Source organism: Sus scrofa, chromosome 2 (assembly GCF_000003025.6).
Source record: "Sus scrofa isolate TJ Tabasco breed Duroc chromosome 2, Sscrofa11.1, whole genome shotgun sequence".
Lineage (NCBI taxonomy): Eukaryota > Metazoa > Chordata > Mammalia > Artiodactyla > Suidae > Sus > Sus scrofa.
Window position 1 is genome coordinate 117,458,389 of NC_010444.4, and position 24,128 is coordinate 117,482,516.

Genomic DNA, 24,128 nt, shown 5'->3' on the forward strand with positions numbered 1-24,128 from the left:
TGCAAAGGCACATAGAACAAAAGGTAAGGAAAGGGAGACTAAGGGCGTAGGTTCCTATCTCAAGAAATGTGGCTTTTAAGGAGAGGAGAGACTGGGCAGAAAATCATGGGGGGTGTGGTAAAAGAATTTATCATAATGACAAATTGAATATGAGAGAGAGAGGAGGATATTTAATGACAGTTGTTGAGTAAATAAGAGGTGGGGGGACCCGCAGAACACAGGTGAAGAGAATGACCTTAATTATAAGGACAGTCCCGTAAATAAGAGGGAGATGTTTTTAAGTTCTATTTTTGGTAACAGGAAAAGGAAAGATTGCCATCTGATGGCTACTTTTCCCTTTGGAAGGAGAACACAAAGTCATCTGCTGAAGCGGTAGTACAGTGGGTCAAAGGGTTGCAAGATGAACAGTTTTGAAACTGCTTTACAGAAAATGAGAGCACTTAGATCAGAGAAGCATGATGGAGTGGCTAGGCTGTGTTGTAGATCCACTTCAGGTTATGAACGTGAATTCGTAGTGTTTCTAACTTCATCCGGCACTGCTCAGCCAGCTTTTGAGGACTGGCCCAGAGAACCTGGATAGTTGAATTCACCCATGCTTGGGTTTTGGCAAAAAGACTGAACAAAAAAAAACAGCTGGGGAAAGTTTTGAGTACAGGCATGCATGTTATTGAGATGATGGGAATCTGAGTCAGGGAAGGAATGAAGAAAGAGTGTGGAGCTGATAGAAAGTTGCAAGGTCAGTAGACAGTTCTTCTGAGGTCAAAGAAAGGTAGAATGGAAGTCATCGAATAAGCAGTAATGGTAACAATTCACATTTAAGGAGTGCTTACAGTGGGCTAGGTCCCACTCTTGTGCATTTTAAATGGCTTAATTCATTTTATCCTCATAACAACACTGTGTGGGAAGTACTATTAAAACTGAGGTTCAGAGTTCCCATCATGGCTCAGTGGTTGATGATCCCGACTGGTATCCATGAGACGTGGTTTCAATCCCTAGCCTCGCTCAGTGGGTTAAGTATCCGGCATTGTCCAAGAGCTGTGGTATAGGTTGCAGATGCAGCTGGGATCCTATGTTGCTGTAACTGTGTTTAGACTGGCAGCTATATCTCCGATTTGACCCCTAGCCTGGGAACTTCCATATGCTGCAGTTACGACACTGAAAAACCAAAAACCAAAACAAAAAACTGAGGCTCAGTAGAGAAGTAATTTGTTTCAATCACACAGCTTATCACCAGATGAGATGGGATTCACATTCAGGGCTACAGAGCCCACATATTTAACCAGGGTACCCCATTGAACCTGATTGAAGGTAAGTAGACAGTGGTATTCAGGAAAGAGAGGAGATTGTGGTTAGCGAGCAAAGTGTCCGGAGGTGGTTACAGATGATGGAGTCTCAAGTGTGACCATGATGTGGGTTGCTGAGCTGCAGTGAAGAGGTCATTAGAGATGGTAGCAAAGGACATGGAGGCCTGGAAAAGGCATTCAGGTGAGAGCTAAAGTCAGATTCTGGCAGAACTTGGATGGGTGGGGTGTATTACCTAATCAGGTCATTTACCCAACTTGGAGCAAACCAAACACTGAGGCACCAAGGTTTCCAACAGAGACAGCATTCATTCATGAAAGACAGCCAAGCAGGGTCATGGAGAACAAACTTCACATCTGCCTCTCTGAGGAGAGGGTGTAGGGACATTTATCTCATAAAGAGATAGGGTAGTCAGCCGTGGAGAAAGGTGATTGGAGGTAATAAAAGTGAGCTAATCAGTGGCCTATGCAAGCATGGTTGAGCTTCTTGGCTCTTCAGAGGAGGCATGTTCAGAAAACAGTGGTTATCAGGTTCTGGGGGTGGAGTTTTGGCTCTCTGACGTCAAAAGGTCATCCATCAGACACTCGCACAGGCCCAGTTGAATGGTCAGTAGTCTCAGTAGATCTGAACTGAACAAGAACTAACTCCAAATACTTGAAAAACCACTTAAACAGTGGTTACTATAGTGACCCATACATTAGAGTTGTTATGTATAAGGGTGTTTATTTTATTTTATTTATTTTTTGCTTTTGAGGGCCACACCCATGGCATATGGAAGTTCCCAGGCTAGGGGTTGAATCGAAGCTACAGCTGCCAGCCTACACCACAGCCACAGCCACGCCAGATCTGAGCAGCGTCTGAGACCTACACCACAGCTCACGGCAGTGCCAGGTCCTTCACCCACTGAGCGAGGCCAGGGATGGAATCCACACCTTCATGGATACTGGTCAGATTTGTTTCCACTGCACCACAATGGGAACTCCAGTAGGTGTTTGGTTTAAAATCAACTGAAAACAAGCAAGGCAGGTTAGGGTTGGTAGGCTTCATCAGGTTAAGCCCACAGTTTCAGTTGCAGACCTAGGAACTACAGATGAACCCCGTCACAGGATGAGTAGAACGTGTGCATTGTTATTTATGGACTGTTGGTGGGCTCTGCTGGATTGCTGACTTTGGGAGGCCAGTTGGTATTATGTTTCTGTTGTTGGGCTGGGCGTGTATGTGCAACTAAAACTTAGGTGAATGGATGACTACGTAGAGATATACATTTACCGAAGTGAAACATTTCGGTGTGCTGTCCTTAGCCAGCTGATGATTTTATATTCTCCTTAATGTCTTCATTTATTTGTTTTCCATAGGAAAGCCCATAACAGTGGTGAAGACTCTGATCTAAAGCAAAGGAGGAGGTAAAAAAGAACCAAAATGAAAGGAGGGCCGAGGGAGAGGGAGGAAGGCTTATTAGTACAGCTTAGACTTGAGGAAAGGTAGGGAAAATTTTTTGTTTTATTGGTGGCTGCTTTAAGAGTATTATAATTTTGGAGTTCCTGTTATGGCACGGTGGTTAACGAATCTGACTAGGAACCATGAGGTTGTGGGTTCAGTCCCTGGCCTTGCTCTGTGGGTTAAAGATCCAGCATTGCCATGAGCTGTGGTGTAGGTCGCAGACACAGCTCGGATTGCACGTTGCTGTGGCTCTGGCGTAGGCCGGCAGCTACAGCTCCGATTAGACCCCTAGCCTGGGAACCTCCATATGCCACAGGAGCGGCCCTAGAAAAGGTGAAAAGACAAAAAAAAAAGAGTATTATAATTTTAAAAGATTTTTCAGATAGCAGTTTTGACCTCAGCTGGTTCTAACTCATCCATTCAGTAATATCCTCAGGAGTTTTTCTTTCTTTTTTTTTTTTAATCTGTGGCTTTGTGTTTTAGAGGAGCTGTCTCAGTTATCTCTTGCTACATTAAAACCACCCAACACTTGGTGGTTTCATGCAATAACCACCAAATATATAGTGTATAATTCTGTTGATTGAACAGGCAATTTGTTAGCTAGTCTAGCTCATCTCTGGCACAATGGCTGGAGGCCTCTTTCCGTGGTCTCTGCTGCAGACTAATCTGGGTGGCCGGGAGGAAGCAGAAGCTACCAGCCTTGTTAGGAGAGAGTCCTAGAACTGGCACAGTATTCCTTCTACCTCTTTCTGTTGGTAAAAATCAGTTGCAAGGCCAGCACAAATGCAAGAGGAGGGGAAATAAACTCTACCTGTCTCCATGGAGGTAGGGGTTTGACAGGACTTTGTGTCCATATTTAGTCCCCCCATCCCCCACCTCCAAGGGCTTTTGGCTTTTCCACATCAGAGTTCTACTGGAAGTACTTGATTTTGTGGTCCTTGCTGGGAGCACGGTGATACCTGCTTTAATCTGCTTTCACATTTCTGTAGACATTCAGATGCCTGGCTGAACTGAGAAATGCTGCCTGGGAGAGGCCTAAGAGAACTGCTTATTTGGATTCATAATTTTAGTGCAAAATTAATTTCAAAGAATGAACGTGAACCTTTCTGAAATTTTTCATTTGTCATTAATGTGGATTTTTTTTCTTGTTTTGTTTTCAGGTCACGCTCACGATGTAACACAAGCAGTGGCAGTGAATCAGAAAATTCTAATAGAGAACACCGAAAAAAGAGAAACAGGTAATATTGGAATATTGTAGTTAACTGGAACTCTGAAAGCAGAAGCTGCGTATCCTATGAATTTTTTTCACCTGATTTTTCTCATCTGTGTTTAAGAAGGAATCTGCCTCGTTTTTGCTGTTGTTGTTTTTTGTTTGTTTTTGTCTTTTTAGGGCCATACAGGCGGCATATGGAAACTCCCAGGCTAGGGGTCAAATCAGAGATGCAGCTTTTAGCCTACACCACAGCCACAGCAGTGCAAGAGCCAAGCCACATCTGCAACCTATACCACAGCTCATGGCAGCAGCACATGCTTAACCCACCGAGTGTGACCAGGGATCAAACCCGCATCCTTATGGATACTAGTCATGTTCTTAACCCACTGAGATGACAGGAACCCCCCTGCCTGGGTTTTAACACTCTGTTTTAGGGAACCTCAGCTCTTTGAACTGAGTTTATCTTTGTAACAAGATGATTAAATAATTTGACAGTGAGTTTTCCTGTCTTGTTTAATAAAAAAAAAAGAAGATGATCTGTATAATTTAGGTACAACATGTATGAATTTGTCTAAGGGTTATAAGATATTTTACCATTTGTAGAGGGATTTCTCCTGGAAGTATTTTTTAATATGACATCACTCTCCTTTGCCCAGCCAATAAACGAGACCCTCATAGTTGTGTAGTTGGAGCCTTATGTACATGTACATGCACATGTGTGTTTGTGCTTGTGCCAGGCACACACAGCTAGGTGGTAAATGCAGTTAGTTCATATCTTTAAGGCTTATTCTTCAAAGCTTATTAATAACATCATTTGACATTAATCTGTATTGGTGATGACTTAATGCATTAATCACTTCTTTCTAGTTCTGAAGTATTTATGTGAAAACAAGTTATCACATGGTGAAAGAGTAATAGATTGGGAAAGAGAAGGACTTGGTGACTGGTTATGCCAGTTTCTACCTCTCTGGTGCTCAGTGGGAACAGTTTTGCCTTCCTTCTGTCCCTGAGGACTCAGTGTTTGGGAATACTTTTGGTTATCGCAGTTTTGGGTTGCAGGTGGGGTTGTGACTGGCTTGGCATGCTGCTAAACCTCCTGCAGTCCACAGAACTATCCTCCACAGCAAAGAAATATCTGGTCCAAAAAATGTCAGGAGTACCATGGCTGGGAAATGCATTCTCACCTGGTCTGGACTCCGGTTTGGCTGCTGTATTTTTCTGGGTCATCTTTTTCTCCTCTGTAAAATGAGGAAGCTGGACATGATAATCTCCAAGGTCCATCTTTAGTGCTCAGAGCCTGGCACGCACTGAATCAGCCTCCCTCTCTATGTACAAAGCCTGTGTCATAACAGCCCAGACAGCATGGTAAGAGTGGACCATTTTCTTAGGAAAGCTTTTTTGTGGTGCTTTCTTAGGGGTTAGCATCATGGTAGATGGAGGTGAGATCTCAGTGTGTTAGGACACCTTTCTCAAGGAAATGATTTCAGTTTCTTCATCTGTGAAAACTGAAGTATGGAGGGTAGTGCCCCAGGGGTACCCTCTTCCTGCTCTAAGATTCAATATTTCTGCACAAACAACACAAAACAAAGCAAAACAACCAACCAACCCCCACTTTTGTACTTACTGATCAAGCCAGTATCTTAACAAACATATTTCTGTTTTGCTTGGTGTGTTCTAAGTTGTGCTCAGAAATGCTCTATTCTCAGCTTCTCACAAGGTAGCCTATTTCAAAACAGTATCTTTTAAGGCCCAGCGTGCTCATGGTGACATTTGCTGTTAAAATGAAACACTATTTAAAGTCTGCCAGCAGATTCTTCAGTATCTCATTACTGATCTAGTGGCACCAACTCCAGAATTCCTTGTGGGCTTTCTCCCTCAGGAGTCCCTCCTGCCCCAATTCCATGAACAATTTTTGAGACTGGTTCTCTTTGGATTGTATAAGTAGTGTATTTTAGGAGGACAGCAGTTCTGAATATTTACATGCTAATGTACTTTGTGAGGTCTAGAGTCTAGCGCTTCGTGGGCAGAGGAGGAAATATGTCTTCCAGTGCCAGGCTCCACCCCTGAAAATCCTAATATAAGTACAGGGTGCAGAGAAAGATAGGGCAACATGTGACACCACCCCTGGGTGCCATGTACCTCTTAAGCAATGCTGCCGACAACCCCGCCATCCCATTATCAGTGTCAGCTTTTAAAAATTTGCCAGAACCCACTCACTCCACCTCAGGACCCATGGGTCTGAATATTTATACTGCGGCCTTGCTAATGGTCTCAAGATGTCTTGTGTCTGTAATGAAGGGTTGTCTCATGGCATCTGACTTCCTCCTTGTACAGAAGACTCTTTGTAGGGGGCCGAGGATGAATCTCATCAAGCTCACGTGTCCTTCCTTATCTTGGTTGGCCTGTGAGAGCCCTGCTCTCAGCAGCTTCCTTTGTGCTTTTGTTGAAGGACTCTGGGAACCCTAGAAGGGCCAGAATGAACCTTGAATGTACTGATGTTCTCCTTCCTGCCAGCAAGGTCTCTATATTCAGCCCAGGACACCTCCTCACTTTGGAAACCAGAGCCTGTACCTGATGCATCCCGCTTTCCTGTCTCCCTGGGGGAACTGTAGCCTGGGGCAGAGGGACAGCGACTGGCACATTTGCTTTTCAAATACTGTTTTGAAGCCCATGATGTGTGCAGTGAAACTCTGGATAGAGTCCAGTGGTTCACTTTCTGGAGACTCTGTGGTCTTTGGGATGTTGTTCCCTATGCCACTTCTTCTTGCTGCTCTTTGGTAGTGGTGGTGGTGGTGGTGGTTTTTGTTGTTCTTGTTTATTTGTTTAACCTACGTAAGTCTCTTCTGTTAGGTTTGGGACCACTCTGTGTATCTGTGTAAATATTGTTCTTTCACAGTGTCTACCTGTTGGAATTTAAGCTGCTTGGCTGTTTCCATGGATAAAAATTTAAATCTTTCTCATTGTGTGTGAGGACAAACAAAACTTAATTAGATAGTGTTTACCAAACACCTTTATCCAAAGCAGTAGTTGTGGCTTTTAACAAGCTTGAAGAAAAAAATCATAACCGCCCCCCCCCCCCCACAAAAAAAATTGTAATCCACACCAATTCTGGAAGACTAATATTAAACACAAGGATTGTTGTTTAGATACAACTGTAGAGAAATACAACTGTTGATAAGCACCCCCTCCAATAGCTTTGGGCCTAGAACTAATGAGGCCAGGTGAGTGGGGCCTGTGCTTTACCTGCAGGGTTTCATTCCACAGAAGTTTCTGACAACACCAGAGGCTTCAGCCTCCTTTGTTTAGGGAATTTCTAAACAAATTGTTTTCTTTGTTTCTTTCTTCTTCTTCTTCTTTTTTTTCTTTTTTTTTTTTTGCTTTTTTGGGCTGCCCTCATGGCATATGGAAGTTCCCAAGCTAAGGGTGGAATTGCACCTGCAGCTGCTGGCCTGCACTACAGCCACACAGCCACGCCGGAACCCAGCCATGCCTGCAACCTACATCACAGTTCATGGCAGCACAGGAGGATCCTTAACCCACTGAGCGAGGCCAGGCATCAAACCCTAGTCCTCATGGGTTCATTACCACTGAGCCACAATGGGGACATTATTTTATTTTTACTTTTTTTTTTTTTTTTGTCTTTTTTGCCGTTTCTTGGGCCGCTCCCATGGCATATGGGAGGTTCCCAGGCTAGGGGTCTAAGCGGAGCCCTAGCCGCCAGCCTACACCAGAGCCACAGCAACATGGGATCTGAGCTGCATCTGCAACCTACACCAAGCTCACAGCAACGCCGGATCATTAACCCACTGAGCAAGGGCAGGGATCAAACCCACAACCTCATGGTTCCTAGTCAGATTCGTTAACCACTGCGCCACGACGGGAACTCCCCACAACGGGGACTTTAAAAAGAAGTTTTCATAATATGTGTACTCCAGGTCTCTAGGTTTTGAGGTTTGAGAAAATAGTTTTTTATTCCCTTTGTATCACCAGCTAGAAGTTGGAGCACAGTTTCTTGTTGTAACATCTAAGATGACATAAAGTCCTATTTTCTCCGCAGCCTCTTTCACCATCTTCATCTCTCTTCCTTTGTCCCCTTTTACTTTCTCAGATCACGTCATCCAGTTACCTTTTCTTTTCTTAAGTTCTCTCCCGCTTTTTCTTTCCTGTCTTTTCTGACTTCTGTCTCTCTTTAAGAGCCAGTGATGTCTGAACAACCCAAGGGTGTGGGTTGGGGTTTTGGTTCTGCCGTGTCCTGTTATTTGACCTTGGGCAACTCAGTTAACCAATTTAAATTTTAGTTTTCTCATCCCTCAAATGAAGTGTCTACTACCTGATCTATTTTCTTGAATGAGTTACTGTAAAGACAGAAGGAAATTTAAGAAATGATAGCACTGTGGGGAGAGAGAGATATGAACCTTTTGACACCTAATTTCGGAGTCACTACCTCTTCTCTGGCTGTCCCCACCTCTCCTCCACCCCCCTTCTGGCCTTTTACCCTTCTTTTAACTTTGTCTTCCATTTTCCCACTTTCCCTAACTTTGTACACCTGCATTTTCAGACCAAGCATTCTTAGCCTCTGATTCGTAGCCAGGTTTTAGGGGCATCATAACACCAAGAAATTCTCTGTAAGGTCTTGTATGTTTCCAAGTGTCTGATTTTCTGGTGATAGGGTCTGTACATTTTAGCAGATTCTTAAGGGGGTGTCTCACTTCCAAAACATTACGAAGTGATCATTATGATCTTAATAGTGAAAGTTAGACTGATGCTGGGAAATGAAATTGGTGTCGCAGTTCACTGGTAGGACTACTTACTTTGCTATCCCAATTTCTGACAAAATTGGTTCAATTAAATTCATCAGCTTGAGAACCTACCAAGTTCAAAGCAGTGTGAAGTTAATGATCTATGTGAATATTGGACTGCCTTCGTTTTTTCACTCATTAGAATTTTGAAGCTTGTATCTAAGATCAGAAGGGTCAGTCAGCTTGGCTCTATGGGTTTGAGCCCCTGGGCCACGCTCTGGACTTGCCTGCCCACGGTGTATGTTGAAGGCGGACCTGCCTAGGAAGTAGACTTGTCAGAGCGAAGCCTCTCATAAATCAGCTTTCCCTGCCGATACCTTGAGCTTCATAAAATATCCTTCCCATTCAAAGGACCTGGTCTGCAAAATATCCTTTGTACTGTTGATGAAAATCACCACTCCTTGGAGAATTCACCGGGGAGGATCTGTGGATTACTCAGTCATTAGCTTTGATGTGTTGCTAGGCTTTTAGGATTTGAAGTGGGAGATTTGGAGGAGGTGGGGAGCAGTGAGGCAGAGAACTAGCCTGGCGTTTTTTGCATAAGTATAAAAGTGGAAGTGACTCCTGAGTCTGGTGAGGATTAAAAGAGTCAGAGAAATGAGAGAAGCTGGGGGGTAAGAGCAGGACTAGAATAAATTGGCAACAGGGGACCATTTGGACCTTTCCCAAATTTTATTCTGGGACGTTTGCATTCTAATCACATGAGTTATGTATATGAGGTGATGTGTGTGGACATGTGTGCAGGCGTGTGGGTGAAATGAGTGCAGAACAAAGGATGAGGGACTGGGCCTGATGGATTTGTCCCTGCTTTGAAGATCTCTGTTTCTAGGAGCTGCCCCTTCACCCTCTGAGTTTCAGTCTTCTCTCATGCAAAGTGGAGTAATACCTGCCCTGCCTACCTCATGAGGTTTGTGAAGATCAGAGGCAATGGATGTACTTTGAGATGTGCAAGGTGCCCCCTCACAGGCAGGTTCTATTCCGTTAATGAGACTGTTCAGTGCCGCCCAGTGTTCTCTCATGTCCCTGTTGTAGCTGTAAAACAGGGCCCAGATCCCTTTAACAACAAAGAAGTCAGTGTTTCTAACATGAATGTGTTCTGCCACGAATGTTGGAGTTTCTCCCTGCCTTTAAGATGTCATTTCGAATCTGTATCTCAATAATGGATTTAAATCATTGTAAGTATTTTAAAAGTGATGCACAAGGTCTTTCATGGTATTTTTCTTTAAAAGGGGAAGGGGGCGGTGCAGAGACTGTCCTCTGTGGTACTGCAGCTAATTGGGACGCTACGTCTGAGCCAGGCGTAGATCACAGTTTGGGAAGGGTTTTGTTGCTGTTAGAGTGATAAAACATTTTTGTTCCTCTGCCCTGGGAACAAAAAGTGTGTTAGATGGTGGCACACTTAAACCAAGGGGCGTTTCTTCTCCAAGGCCTGAAAGTAACTGTTGCCCTGCAAGCATTCCCTACCGCCCTGTCCCTGTCCCCGTGAAAGTGTAGTGGCTGCAAACAGGGTGAAAATTGCCAGAACGGAGAGGGTAGCTCATGCAAAGCCAATGGAAACGATGTTCACCAGCTACAGATGGCACGGGTTTCGGATTTCCACTCTGATAAGTCGTATTAAGATTTAGATGTTGGATGTGGGTGATGTAGAGATTGCAGAGCCTAATCCAAGTTGACAGAGATGACTGTGGGGTGCAGCGCTGCAGCCCCTGAGGAGTGCTGTCAGATAACAAGTGAGAGCCAAGCAGGTTGAACTATTATGAACACAGAAGGAGAGCTGGGAGGAAAATTGCACCAAAAGCAGTCCATTGTAGCAGGGAGAGCATAAGGAGTAAGTGGAAAAGATAGAAGCACCTTGAAGAACAAATAAGAATAATTTATTGATGTTGGGGGAAGGTGGGAAAAGCAAATGAATTTTGTGCTTGCTGGTCTTCGGGGAATATGTCGACAGATGCCTGGAACTAGCATAAATTTCCCTTGGGAAGAAAAACTACTGAAAAAAAAATGAAGATGAAGATTGGTTTATATTGGTTTATAGTGGATGATCCAAAAATGAGAGCAGTTGATGAGAAACACAAGTCCACAATCAGTTGGGACCTGCAGCTTTAATATTAGTGATGGCATGGCCGTGTGAAGCAATTTTCTGGGAAGTTGTGCTATAGCTGAAGAGTTTGTTTCCGAGTGTATGCCTGGCTTGGAAATAAAGCACAGTTCAGTAGTAGATGAAGCATCAGACCTACCAAAGAAGGTGAAGGATTTTGCCCAGGGTCTCTGAGTCAGGTAGTGACAGAGGCAGAACTAGGCAATGGGTACTTACTGCTCATGTCATCTTGCAGTTCTATTGTACACTTGCTCTGTAAGATTTCTCAGGTTCCGTGTTAAACGTGGTGAATGAGAAATGAATTGAGAACTGATGTAAAGGAGCAAAACTGGCCTGGTAAAGGTAAAGGACAAAGTAAAAACCTGCAGGGATTTTTGTAGGAATTCATTTGATAATGTGAAGAATTTTGCAGAGGAGGCAGAACTATAATTGGGAAGATTGGAAAAAAGAGTCTAGGAACAGCCATTATCTTCATTATTGTTATCAAACGATTATATAGCATTTCACCTTCAAAACCTCTTGCAAACTTTAATTAAGTGTCAGATGCTGTTAAAATCTAAATTGCACAGAGTCTGGCAAAGTAGGGTGCTGAGGTTTGGTGAGACATGGAGGAAATAGATGAGAATTCTCTTATTCTGAAAAGTTATTGGAAAATGCTCTATTCTAGAGCAGTGCTTTCCCTGTATACATTAATGACAAAACAAAAGCCTTCTGAGAGTAAGGCTTCTTAGCCCCGCTGTTAACTCTCCTCAATTGTACATGAGGAAATAGACAAAATATGACAAAGGTAGAGTTATTACATTGAAGGGTGAAGGAAAGTAACTGCATTTTTCAGGTTCAACTAAAATGTAACATTTGAAAATGAATACATCCTCAGAGAACATTACAACAGGATTCTTTTTCTCCACTTTAAGATTGTCATGACATCTGTCATATAAGACATTTTGACTTTGTATTAATACAATGCTTACAGTGTTTTTATTCCCTCATAATGTAATTCCCTACATTAAAATTAAGATACAGCAGGAAAGGAGCAAAAACCAGCACTTGGTGTGTTCTCCACCTAGAGAGAAACAAGACTTATAAGGCAGAATCAGTATAGGAGATGTCCTTTACATTTAAATATTTCTTTAGTTACTCATGCATAAACAAAATAGTTAGCTCCTGCCTCTTAGGGACTGAGCGTTAACAATATTCTTGCCTTGAGGGCTAGGATTTTTCCTTTCTGTGTAGCATCTGTATTTTCCAGAGCAGTTCAGTGATGGGAGAAATGACACTTTCATTCTTGTAATGAGGTCCCATTAACCAGAAGCCTTTTGTAAGGGTGTAATTTCAAACTTCATTACAGACTAAGGCATCGACACCACCCACTACTCAGGAAAATGGGCTTCTGTTGTGACTCTCCAATGAGCGTTACATTTTTAATGCACCTTGTTAGAATATTAATGAAATAATCTCACCAGTAGAGGGCATCTGTCTTTGGAACACGTGAGTCCAAAGGATATTAACCGATATTATTATTTATTTATTTATTTTTGTCTTTCTGTCTTTTTAGGGCCACACCTGAGGCATATGGGGGTTCCCAAGCTAGGGGTTGAATCAGAGCTGTGGCCACTGGCCTACGCCAGAGCCACAGCAACGCGGGATCCGAACCACATCTGTGACCTGCACCACAGCTCAAGGCAAGGCCGGATCCTTAACCCACTGAGCGAGGCTAGGGTTCAAACCCGCAACCTCATGGTTCCTAGTCACATTCGTTTCCACTGCACCATGACGGGAACTCCTTAACTGATATTAAAGTGAGGGTTTCACTGCCCTCACTTTAGACTTTGTGATTGGGAAAATAAAGGTACATGCCATAGTCTGAAATTGTTTCTGGTTTAGTTCTTACAACTAGCAAGATCCATGAAATCTCTGTGCTCATGTCTCAGGAGTTTTAATTTTTGTTATCACAGTGAACTGAGTGTGAAGATAACCAACTAGATTCCACAACAGAAGAAAATGAACATATGCTAATTGTGCTTCCTTCGAAATGTCTAGAAAACGTCCCTCTTGGAAAAGTGTGTTTGCCTTAGGTCTCACTGTTGTTAGTATGCTTGACCTCTCAAAAAATTTTTAAAATGCTGACTTGTTAAAAAAAAATTAAAAAAAATTTAACATTATGAAATGTAGTCCTGTCTATAAACTATGGAGCAGTTTAGTTCAGAATGGAAGCTACAGTCCAAAAGACTCTAGGCTACTATATATAAAATAAATAACCAACAAGGACTTATTGTATAGCACAGAAACCCTTGTGCTATTGTATAGCACAGAATACTCTACTCAGTATTCCGTGTGATAACCTATATGGGAAAAGAATCTGAAAAAGAATGAATGTGGGAGTTCCTGTTGTGGCACAGTGGAAAAGAATCCAACTAGGAACCATGAGGTTGCAGGGTTGATCCCTGGCCTCGCTCATTGGGATAAGGATCTGGCATTGCCACGAGTTGTGGTGTAGGTCGCAGGCATGGCTCGGATTTGGTGTTGCTGTGGCTGAGACCTAGGCCAGCAGCTGTAGCTCTGATTCGACCCCTAGCCTGGGAACCTCCATATGCTGCAGGTGCAGCCCTAAAAAGGAAAAAAAAAAAAAAAAGAAAAAGAAAAAAAGAATGTGTAATCTAAAAAAGAATGAATGTAAAATCTAAAAAATAATGTGTATGTATGACTGATTCACTTTGCTGTACACCTGAAATTAACACAACAGTGTAAATCAGGTGTATGCCAATGTAAAATAAAAACTAAATTAAATTTGGAGAAAAAAGACTGTAGGTTTAGGAGTTGGGAGGACCCAAGGGTTTCTGTCTTTCGCTGGGCGATGCAAGGTGTGGGTTCTTCTGGGAGGGGAGGTGGCTCCTTGCCAGCCTGACATCTTCCCATTCATGGTCTCTTCCTAACGGTGGATCCCTTAGTCCTTGGAGGGTCCAGGACAGTTCTCCAGCAGACCTGTTGGGTCACTGGTTATCACAGGATACACGGAATGGCTTGAAGGTGTAGGTTCTCGTTACGAAAATACATATACCTCTCTGTGTACGTGTACACAGAGGGCACTTTCAAATACGAATGCGTGTTTCAAAGCATGAGTGATAATTATGACCCCAAGTCATATACCTTCTCATATTTTTCTTCAGCTCTTTCTAACATTCAGATTCACAGCTGTATATGTTCAATTTTCATTTCCTCTGCACATGTCATGAGAGAGGAAACTATGTTCTTGAATTTGTGAAAAATACCGTGACTGTATTCTGTTAATGTTCAGATTATATTCTATCTGAAATGAAAGCCTTAGTGAGGGAATATATATATAGTTCAAAGACTTGAATGTGTTACAGATGATTTTTTACTGAACACAATTCCTTTTTAATCTAGAGAGCTTTAAATAGCTTCTTCCTCAGGAGCTACTTCTTTTTAAAACTCAAATTTGCTTTCCATTGTCTCTGGTTAAGTGTATGTGAAATGAATATTTGTCACTTGTCTACTGATTTGCATTATAAGCAAATCCAGAAATCCACCCCACAGTCTGTACTAAGTGCTGTAACAGGGCAATCATAAGACCTCTCTTCAGCCGGAGAAATGACCCCAAACTGGTCTGTGCTTTTCATTTTTGTTTTGAAGCAGTTCCGCTCATGCAGTCACAGTACTGGGATGATTACCGTGCAGTTGCATGCTGCTCTCTCACGCCCTGGGAGCGGCAGTGTGAAAGAAACTCCCTGGGGCAGCTTCCTCAAGAATTTACATAAATTCAAAGTTAAGATGCAAATAACAGGTGTTTGATTTTTGCGAGGAATACTCATGGCCTCACAGCAACATTGCAGTGCATGCCAGACCTTATCTCCACATTAACTAAGCACTTGCTTGTATTCACTACTTGGTTCCTCCTCTCTCCCCAGCAATATCTCACCCTCTTTTTTAGAAAGACTTGAAACAGCAGAAGTCCAAGACTTCTGCAGGCTGAGTGTGCTCCGTGGATGGGTTTTGCTAGGTCCTTACAGTATCTTAACATTCATAATGGGTTGCCATTACTTGAAAAATAGAAGAGTTCATTAAAAAAAAAAAAAATCCAGATTTGCAGATTATCTTGTAAAACTCAGAGGATTTGGTAACGCTGTCGGGTGATCTCACATGACAAGTGCCTGAAAACACCCCCCCCCCATTTCCCTTTCCCTCATTTACATGCCCTGCCTGGCCCCTGGCCACACTGAATGCTCAACCCTCATTCCTTCTTAAGCATGTGAACACCGTAATCCGAATGCTCTGTGCTTGCTCAGCTCCATATGCGTTAGGCCACCATATTTAACTTTGTGTATTTCCAGTTTTATATTTGGATAAATGGGAATTGTATCCTGGCACTTACTGTGCATGAAAACTTTCGACAATTTGTGTGAATTTTTAAGGGCATTACAAAGTAAAGGGATTCATTGCTGTTTTACTTAGCATGTTTTTTTACAGAATGATTTCGTTTCATGATTTAAGATTGTTTAACAGACATGATTGCTTCTTTAGTCCAAACCTAAATATGTTCTAAATGAGTTTTTGTTTGACACATGTCTTTTTACAGAAAATTTTAAGCTGGGGATGAAGTCTGAAAATAACCAATATATATTCACCTGTTTATGTATAATTATTATATGCTTACCTACTTATGGGTATATTAATATGGTTAATACGTTCTTAGCTTTGAAGGATTATAATAAAATTGGATCTTCATAAATAACCTTTCATTGCTTCCTAATTTGTAAATAGCTCATTTAATAACTTTTTAATAACTTTTAAAAGCAACTTTAACATGAACTGATAAACAAAGCCTCACACGTCTGGATGTTAACTTGATATAAATGGTCTTTTCAGAATACGGCAGGAGAATGATATGGTTGATTCAGCGCCTCAGTGGGAAGCTGTATTAAGGAGACAAAAGGAAAAAAGCCAGGCTGACCCCAACAACAGACGATCCAGACACAGATCTCGCTCGTACGTGCTTTCTTTTTATGCCTCGATTCAAAAACACTGAGCTTTCAGTAGCATGCGGATTCTAGGGCAAATTGGGCTGTTTCTTTGAGGTCTTGTAAAGTGATTTAGTTCAACCATGACTATCCCATTGTTTGTCATATTTACCTACTCATATTTGTGACTCTCATCAACTAAAGCAGCAGAAGTTGGAGCACATACAAAGCAAAATGTAAAAAACAAAGCTTTCAAAATTGTGTTTAGTTTTGCTTTTAAGCAAAAGCATACATTCAACTGAATAAATAGGAATAGTCTCCTTTGTTCTGGAGCCTGGCTCTTGGTGAAATACCTGCTGCTTCTCTCAATTTGAGTCTGCAGAATCCTCTGAAGTCTTCTTCCAGATTGAACCAGATGTGAATATCTTCCCATCAAATTACCATTTGTGAGCAGTAGGTAGTGAGTGTTTCATTACCCCCCAGTGTTGGGATTGGCCTGTTCCTTCTGTTGCTAGGCAGTGCCACGTGAGCACAGTTACCCCCTGATGCTGAGGTTGCCTGTCCCCCACGTTAATTTTCTTTTGAATTGATAAAGTTCATACTTAAAAAAAATTTTTTTTTTTTTCTCTGTCAAGGTTAGACTTCCCACACCCATGTCTCATCCCAGAACATACCTTGTCAAGTAAATTGGGACTGACTCCCTGTCCCTTTATGATCCTGGGTGGTTAGGTGTCTGGTGTTGCCTCTTGCTGGAAAGAGGGATGGTGTCTCAGGTAGGGCGGTGGGAGGAGGCCTGGGAGGGAATGCGGAGGCAGGCTCTGAAGGTAGGTGGGAGGTCTGAGGGAGCTGGGCGGAAGGGGGCCAGCTCAGTTTAATAGAGGCCTGGAGGGGACCCCAGAGGCCCACCCCATAACTCTTCTCCGTCTTAGGTGCTTGCTTTCTAATGAGAAGTTAACCCAAAATGTGTACGTTATTAGTAGTAGTACATTATAATGAATGATGCCTGTTTCTTTCCTAGTAGAAAATGTGCAAGTAGTCCCTAAATGCCGTACACCCATATGGATTTACCGCATAATATTTTCGTTGTGGAATCGAATTAAACTGTTCATTTTAAATCAGGAATTCATAAAATGTTTCCAGGAGTTCCCGTTGTGTCTCAATGGTAACAAACTCAACTAGTATCCGTGAGGATGCAGGTTTGAACCCTGTCCCTGCTCAGTGGGTTAAGGATCCAGTGTTACCATGAGCTGTGGTATAGGTTGCAGACATGGCTCGGATCTGGCATTGCTGTGGCTGTGGCATAGGCCGGCAGTTTGACCCCTAGCCTGGGCACATCCATATGCCTTGGGTGTGACCCTAAAAATGAATCAATTGATCAATAAATATCAAATGTTTCCTTTTTCTTTCTTTCTTTTTTTTTTTTTTTTTTTTTTTTTTTTGGCCTTTTCTAGGGCCGCTCCTGCGGCACATGGAGGTTCCCAGGCTAGGGGTCTAATCGGAGCTGCAGCCACTGGCCTACACCAGGGCCACAGCAACTCGGGATCTGAGCCGCGTCTGCGACCTACACCACAGCTCACAGCAACGCCGGATCCTTAACCCACTGAGCAAGGCCAGCGATCGAACCGGCAACCTCATGGTTCCTAGTTGGATTTGTTAACCACTGCGCCACGACAGGAACTCCAAATGTTTCCTAACTCCACCTCTCACTAACTCCATTAGTAAAGAGTGTTTTAGATCTGGGAGAATCAAGTCTTTATTATAGACCGTTTAACCGAAAGGCACAGAACCCCAAGATTTCGTCCCAGCATAGTCACAGGTAAATCTTTTGCAACTACACTTTTACCTTTCCATGTAGAATCTTCTTATGTAAGGGACTTGTTATATACAAGTTTTGGTGGATGTTGGATCTTAAAGACAACATTCATTTTTTTCTAATTATTTTTAAAGCACTCTAAATTCAATTAAATGCTAATGGTAAATTTCATTTATTAAATAAAAGGAAGAGTAAAATAGGAAAAATCCTATATACAGATTTGAAAAGTCAGAACACATTTCTGGAGGCAATAGTAAATAAATGGGGCAATTCATTTATAGATAAAGTTGGTAACTAGAATAATCCAAAGTTGTTGAGTACTGTGGTCCTATAATTCAGTTATATTATTGGGCGAATATTATAGATGGGACTATGGATTTAATCTTTTTTTTTTTTTCTCTTTTTGCCATTTCTTGGGCTGCTCCCTCGGCATAGGGAGGTTCCCCGGCTAGGGGTCTAATCGGAGCTGTAGCCGCCGGCCTTTGCCAGAGCCACAGCAATGAGGGATCTGAGCCATGTCTGCAGCCTACACCACAGCTCACGGCAATGCCAGATTGTTAACCCACTGAGCAAGGGCAGGGATCGAACCCGCAACCTCATGGTTCCTAGTCGGATTTGTTAACCACTGCGCCACAACGGGAACTCCCGGATTTAATCATTTTTAATTGAGTGATCTGAGATTCATTTAACAGCCTGAGGACTGGTTTTTAATTGAGGTAATTTGAGGTGAAATTGACATCTAGTGAAATTGCTCTCACCCTTGGGGTAGAAGTATATACATTTTGACCAGTGTATACATAGGGTATCCAACATGCCAATCAAGATGCACCATTTACAAAGTTCCTCCATATTCCTTCTCTTCACTCTCAATCCCCCACAGACAATAACTCTTGATTTCTGTCATAATAGATTAGTTTTGGTCTGTTACTGAACTTCATATAAATGTAATTATACAATATATGATCTCTTAAAATCTGGCTTCTTTAGCCCATTGTATGACTACACCACAGTTTGTTTATCCATTCTCCTCTTGATGGATGTTTGGATTGTTTCCAGTTTTTGCTATTATGTGAGAAAGCTACAGGCATTCCATGTAAGTGTATCTGTGGACTGTATTATCTTTTGCCTTGAAGGTAAATATCTGAGCGGCATTGCTAGGTTAGAGGATATGTCTAACCATATTTAATTTTTTAGGAAACTACCAACATGATTTCTAGAGAGGTTGGATCATTTTGTACTACCACTAGCAATGTATGACATTCACTTCTGCCCTATTCTTGCCTTTGGTTTTGTCTGTCTTGTTCATTTTGGTTGGTGTAGTCAGCTTGAAGTGGTCCCTGTTGTGGTTTAATTAGCATTTCCTTGATGACTAATAATGTTAACTACATTTTCCTGTGCATATTGGTTATTCATATGTGTTCATTTAAAAAGTGTTCAGAGTTCCCCTGCGGCTCAGCATGCTAAGGATCCAGCATTGTCACTATAGTGGCATGGGTCACTGCTGGGGTGCAGGTTCAATCCCTGGCCTGGGAATTTCTGCATGCCGTAGGCGCAGGCAAAAAATTAAAAAAAAAAAATTTTTTTTTTAAAGTGTTCAAGTTTAGGAGTTCCCGTCATGGCTCAGTAGTTAATGAATCTGACTAGGAACCATGAGGTGCAGGTTTGATCCCTGGCCTCGCTCTGTGGGTTAATGATCCAGGGTTGCCATGAGCTGTGGTATAGGTTTCAGACATGGCTTGGATCCCGCATTGCTGTGGCTCTAGCATAAGGCCTGCAGCTACAGCTCCGATTAGACCCCTAGCCTGGGAACTTCCATATACTGTGGGAGCAGCCCTAGAAAAGGCAAAAAGACAAAAAAAAAAAATATATATATATATATATATATATATGGGCCAAACTTGAACACTTTATATGTGTGTATATATATGTGTGTGTATATATATATATATGTGTGTATATATATATATGTGTGTATATATATATAAAGTGTTCAAGTTTGGCCCATTGTACATTGTCTGTCATTTATTTATGGAGTACTTTTTTTATTTTTTGCTTTTTTTTCAGGGCCGCATCCACAGCATGTGGAGGTTCCCAGGCTGGGGGTCTCATCAGAACTGTAGCTGCAGACCTACGCCAGAGCCACAGCAACATGGGATCCGAGCTGCCTCTGTGACCTACACCACAGCTCTGGGCAATGCCAGATCCTTAACCCACTGAGTGAGGCCAGGGATCAAACTGGCAACCTCATGGTTCCTAGTCAAATTTGTTTCCACTGCAGCTTGACAGGAACTCCTATTTGTGTTCTGGATATAAGTTCTTTTTCAGATATGTTTATTATGTTATTATGAATACTTTCTTCTTGGCTGTGGTTTGGTTTTTCCTTAACATTGTTTTTGGTGAGCAGCCATTTTAAATTTTGATGAAGACTACGGTATTATTTTTTCTCTGTTAAGGCTTTTTTGCATCTTAAGGAATATTTGCCTACCCCAAGGTCACAAAGATATTCTCATATCTTCTAGCAACGGTATAGTCTTTGCCTTTTTTTTTTTTTTTTTTTTTTTTTTTTTTTTGTCTTTTTGCCATTTCTTGGGCTGCTCCTGCGGCATATGGAGGTTCCCAGGCTAGGGGTCTAATTGGGGCTGCAGCCACTGGCCTACACCAGGGCCACAGCAACTCGGGATCCAAGCCGCATCTGCAACCTACACCACAGCTCACAGCAACGCCAGATTGTTAACCCACTGAGCAAGGGCAGGGATCGAACCTGCAACCTCATGGTTCCTAGTCCAATTCGTTAACCACTGTGCCACGACGGGAACTCTGACTTTGCTTTTATATTTAGGTCTGTGATCCATTCAGTACATGAGATAGAGGTAGATGTTGGGAGGTTTTTTCCCCAGGTGGTTTTCCAGTCCCATTTGTTCAAAAGACTGTCTTCATTGAATGCCTTGGGGCTTTTGTTATAAATCAATATGCTATATATATATATGGGCCAATTTTGTTTCATTGATTTGTTTTTCTGTTCCTAATCTACCATGTTGTCTTGGTTGCTTTAGCTTTACAGTAAGACTTGAATCATGAAGTGTAAATTTTCCAACTTTGTCCTTGTTGTTTGTCAAGGTTATTTTAGCTATTTTAGGTCCTTTGCAGTTCTCTGTAAATTTTTGAATCAGCCTTTTAGTTTTTGCTACATCCCCCCCCCACAAAAAAAGACTATAGGCTTTATATTAAGCATTATGTTGAATCTATAGAGCAATTTTGAGAAAATTAATATCTTATCCATATATGTGTCTTTAATTTCCTTTAGTAATATTTCTAGGTTTCCAGTACAATTATTATACTTATTTTGTTAAATTTAATTCTAAATATGTAATATTTTTAATGCTATTGAATGGCACATTGTGAAATATTATTTTCAAATTATTTGTAAGTATATAGAAATGCCCCCCCCCCTTTTTTTGGCTTTTTAGGGCCACACCCATGGCATATGGAGGTTCCCAGGCTAGGGGTTTAATCGGAGCTACAGCTGCTGTCCTACACCACAGCCACAGCAACGCCAGATCCAAGCCAGGTCTGTGTCCTACATCAGAGCTCATGACAGTGCCAGATCCTTAACCCACTGAGCAAGGCCAGGGATCAAACCCACAACCTCATGGTTGCTAGATGGATTCGTTTCCACTGCACCACGACAGGAACTCCGAAACCCCCATTTTTTAAATAGTGATATTTTACCTTGCCACCCTACAACTTTGTTAAATTGACTTACTAGTTTTAGATGCTTTTTTTTTTTTTTAATTTCTTAGGATTTTCTGCCATTACAGTCATTTTGTCTGTGAAAAGGAACAGCTTTCTTTTATTCCTAATCTTTTTGCCTTTTATTTCTATTTCTCTCTTATATGTGCTGGCTAGATTTTCCAGGATGGTGATGAATTACAGTGGTGAGTGGAATTGTTAAAAAAGTGCAGACATCCTTGGCTTGTTCTCTTTCTTAAAGAGAAAGCATTCACTGTGTCATATTAAGTATGATGCTAGTTGTACAATTGAGGAAGACTTCTATTCCTTGTTTAAGAGGTTTCCTTTTTAAATCATGAAAGAGTTTTGAATTTTGTTTTAGTTTTTTCTGCATCTGAGATGATCGTACATGGGTTTTAGTCTTTATTCTGTCAGTGGAGGAATTGCATTGATTCCAGTTTGAATGTTATATCCTTGTATCCTTGGGATAAGGCCCTTGCAATCCTGATATATTATCCTTTCTAATTATTGCTGGATTCCATTAGATATTATTTGTTAAGTTTTTTTTCCCTTTGTTCATGAGAAATTCCAGTTTATAATTTTCTTATAGTATTTTTGTCAGGTTTTTTGATAGCAAGCTCACTCTGGTCATTTTAAATAATTTGGGAAGCTTGCCTTCTCTATTTTTGGAGAGTTAATGTAAAATTAGCAGTATTCCTTCCTTAAATGTTTGATATAATTTACCCAGGAGCCAATGCTGCTGGGGATTTTCTTTGTAGGAAGTTTGTGGTTTTTTGTTTTTGTCTTTTGTCCTTCTTTAGGGCCACACCCTCAGCATATGGAGGTCGAAGGCTAGGGGCCTAATAGGAACTATAGCTGCTGGCCTACGCCAGAGCCACAGCAACGCCAGATTTGAGCTTTGTCTGGGACCTACACCACAGCTCACGGCAATGCCGGATCCTTAACCCACTGAGCAAGGCCAGGGATTGAACCCCAACCTCATGGTTCCTAGTCGGATTTGCTAACCACTGAGCCACGATGGGAACTCTGGTAGTATGTGTTTTTTAAAGAATGTGTTCATTTTATCTAAGTTGTCAAATCTTTTATCAAATAATTTGTTTATAATAATTGTTTAGTATTTTTTGCCGGTCTGTTGTGGATACCTCTTTCAGTCTCGATTTTGATAAATTGTATTTTCTCTTCACTTTCTCTTTAATCTGGTTTTTCAGAGCATTGGCTTTGAATTATATTGATTTTTTTTTATGTTACCTGTTTCATTGATTTCTGCTCTTTACTACTTCCTTGTATTTATTTCATCTTTTTTTGCTCTTTTTAAAATCTTAAGGTGACACTGATTTTAAATCTTTTTTCTTTTTTAATCTAAGTATAAAGTTATAAATCACCCACTAAGCCTGCTTTAACTACATTTCATTTATTTTGATGTATTGTTTTCACTATCATGTAGTTCAAAATTGCTAATTTCACCTGAAATTTCACATTACTGAAAAAAAAAACCTTGAAATTTTTTTAGTAGTGTTGTTATTTAATTCCCAAATATGTAGGGATTTTCTACATATCTAATTAGTATTAATTTCTAATTTAATTATGTTTTGGTTTAAAAAAAAACCTAGGATTTCAGTCATTTGAAATTTATTGAGATCTGCCTTAACAGCTAGCACATAGTCTTTAATGATGAATGATCTGGTGGACTTGAATCATTCTCAGTCGTTGGATGTACGCTATAAAAGTCAAGTAGATCTAGTTAATGACAGGGTTGTTCAAATGGTCATTGTCTTTATTGATTTCTTTGTCTGCTTTTCAGTCAGTCATTGAGAGAGGGTTGTTAAAATTTCCAATAATGATTGTGGATTTGTCTGTTTGACCTTTTAGTTCTGTCAGTTTTTGCTTCAAGTGCTTCAAGTAAAATAACTTGAAACTCTGTTACTTGGTACACATCTTATGAAATTTTTTGTTGTTTTTCTCCTTGATAAATTGACCTTTTTATCATTATGAAATATCCTCTTTATTCTGGTAATATTCCTTCCTCTATGTCCATTACACCCACACCCTCGTGTGTGTGTTTGTGTGTGTGCTTTTTTCATGCTCACTATTTGCATGGTTGTATTAACATTTTTACTTTAGGCCTAAGTATGTCTTTATGTTTAAAGCCCATCTCTTATACACAGTAATATTTGGTATTTTTTTTTTTTGATCCAATCTGACCATCCTTAACTTCTAAATTGAATGTTTAGGATACTTAAAGTAAATGCTGTTATTATAATTGGGGATTTCGGGCTGCCGTATTGCTCTTATTTATTGCGTCTATTTTTTGTAGCTTTGTTCCTCCTTTCCTATTGTATTTTGTGTTAATAGAATATTTTTTAGTATTCCATTTTACTTTTTATCTTGATCTCTTACCTATACTTCTTTTTATTAATTTTATTTATCATTTTTTAATGACTTACCATATGGTTCCTTAATTTATCACAATCTGTTCAAATTAATGTGAAATTTTATTAAAATTTAGAAATTTTGAAAAAATAAAGTTCCACTTATCCCTTCTTTGTCCTTTGTGCTATTGTCATATATTTTATTTATTTATTTATTTTGCCTTTTAGGACCTCACCTGCAGCATATGGAAGTTCCCAGGCTAAGGGTCAAATCAGAACTACAGCTGTTAGCCTATATCACAGCCACAGCAATGCGCGATCCCAGCCACATCTGCGATCTACACCACAACTCATAGCAATGCCAGATC

At 41.0% G+C, this 24,128-nt stretch overlaps 1 long non-coding RNA gene across 5 annotated transcripts in view; it reads left to right on the plus strand.

Moving 5' to 3' along the window:
- Nucleotides 1-24,128, plus strand: part of EPB41L4A — a 266,512-nt gene that overhangs the window by 223,202 nt on the left and 19,182 nt on the right. For 4 of the 5 annotated variants that reach the window (XR_002342070.1, XR_002342071.1, XR_002342067.1 and 1 more), the window contains 3 exons: nt 2,658-2,705; nt 3,903-3,980; nt 15,737-15,856. This is a non-coding gene — a long non-coding RNA (erythrocyte membrane protein band 4.1 like 4A). The remainder of the gene's footprint in view (nt 1-2,657; nt 2,706-3,902; nt 3,981-15,736; nt 15,857-24,128) is intronic. The other variant, XR_002342068.1, reaches the window with a different exon arrangement.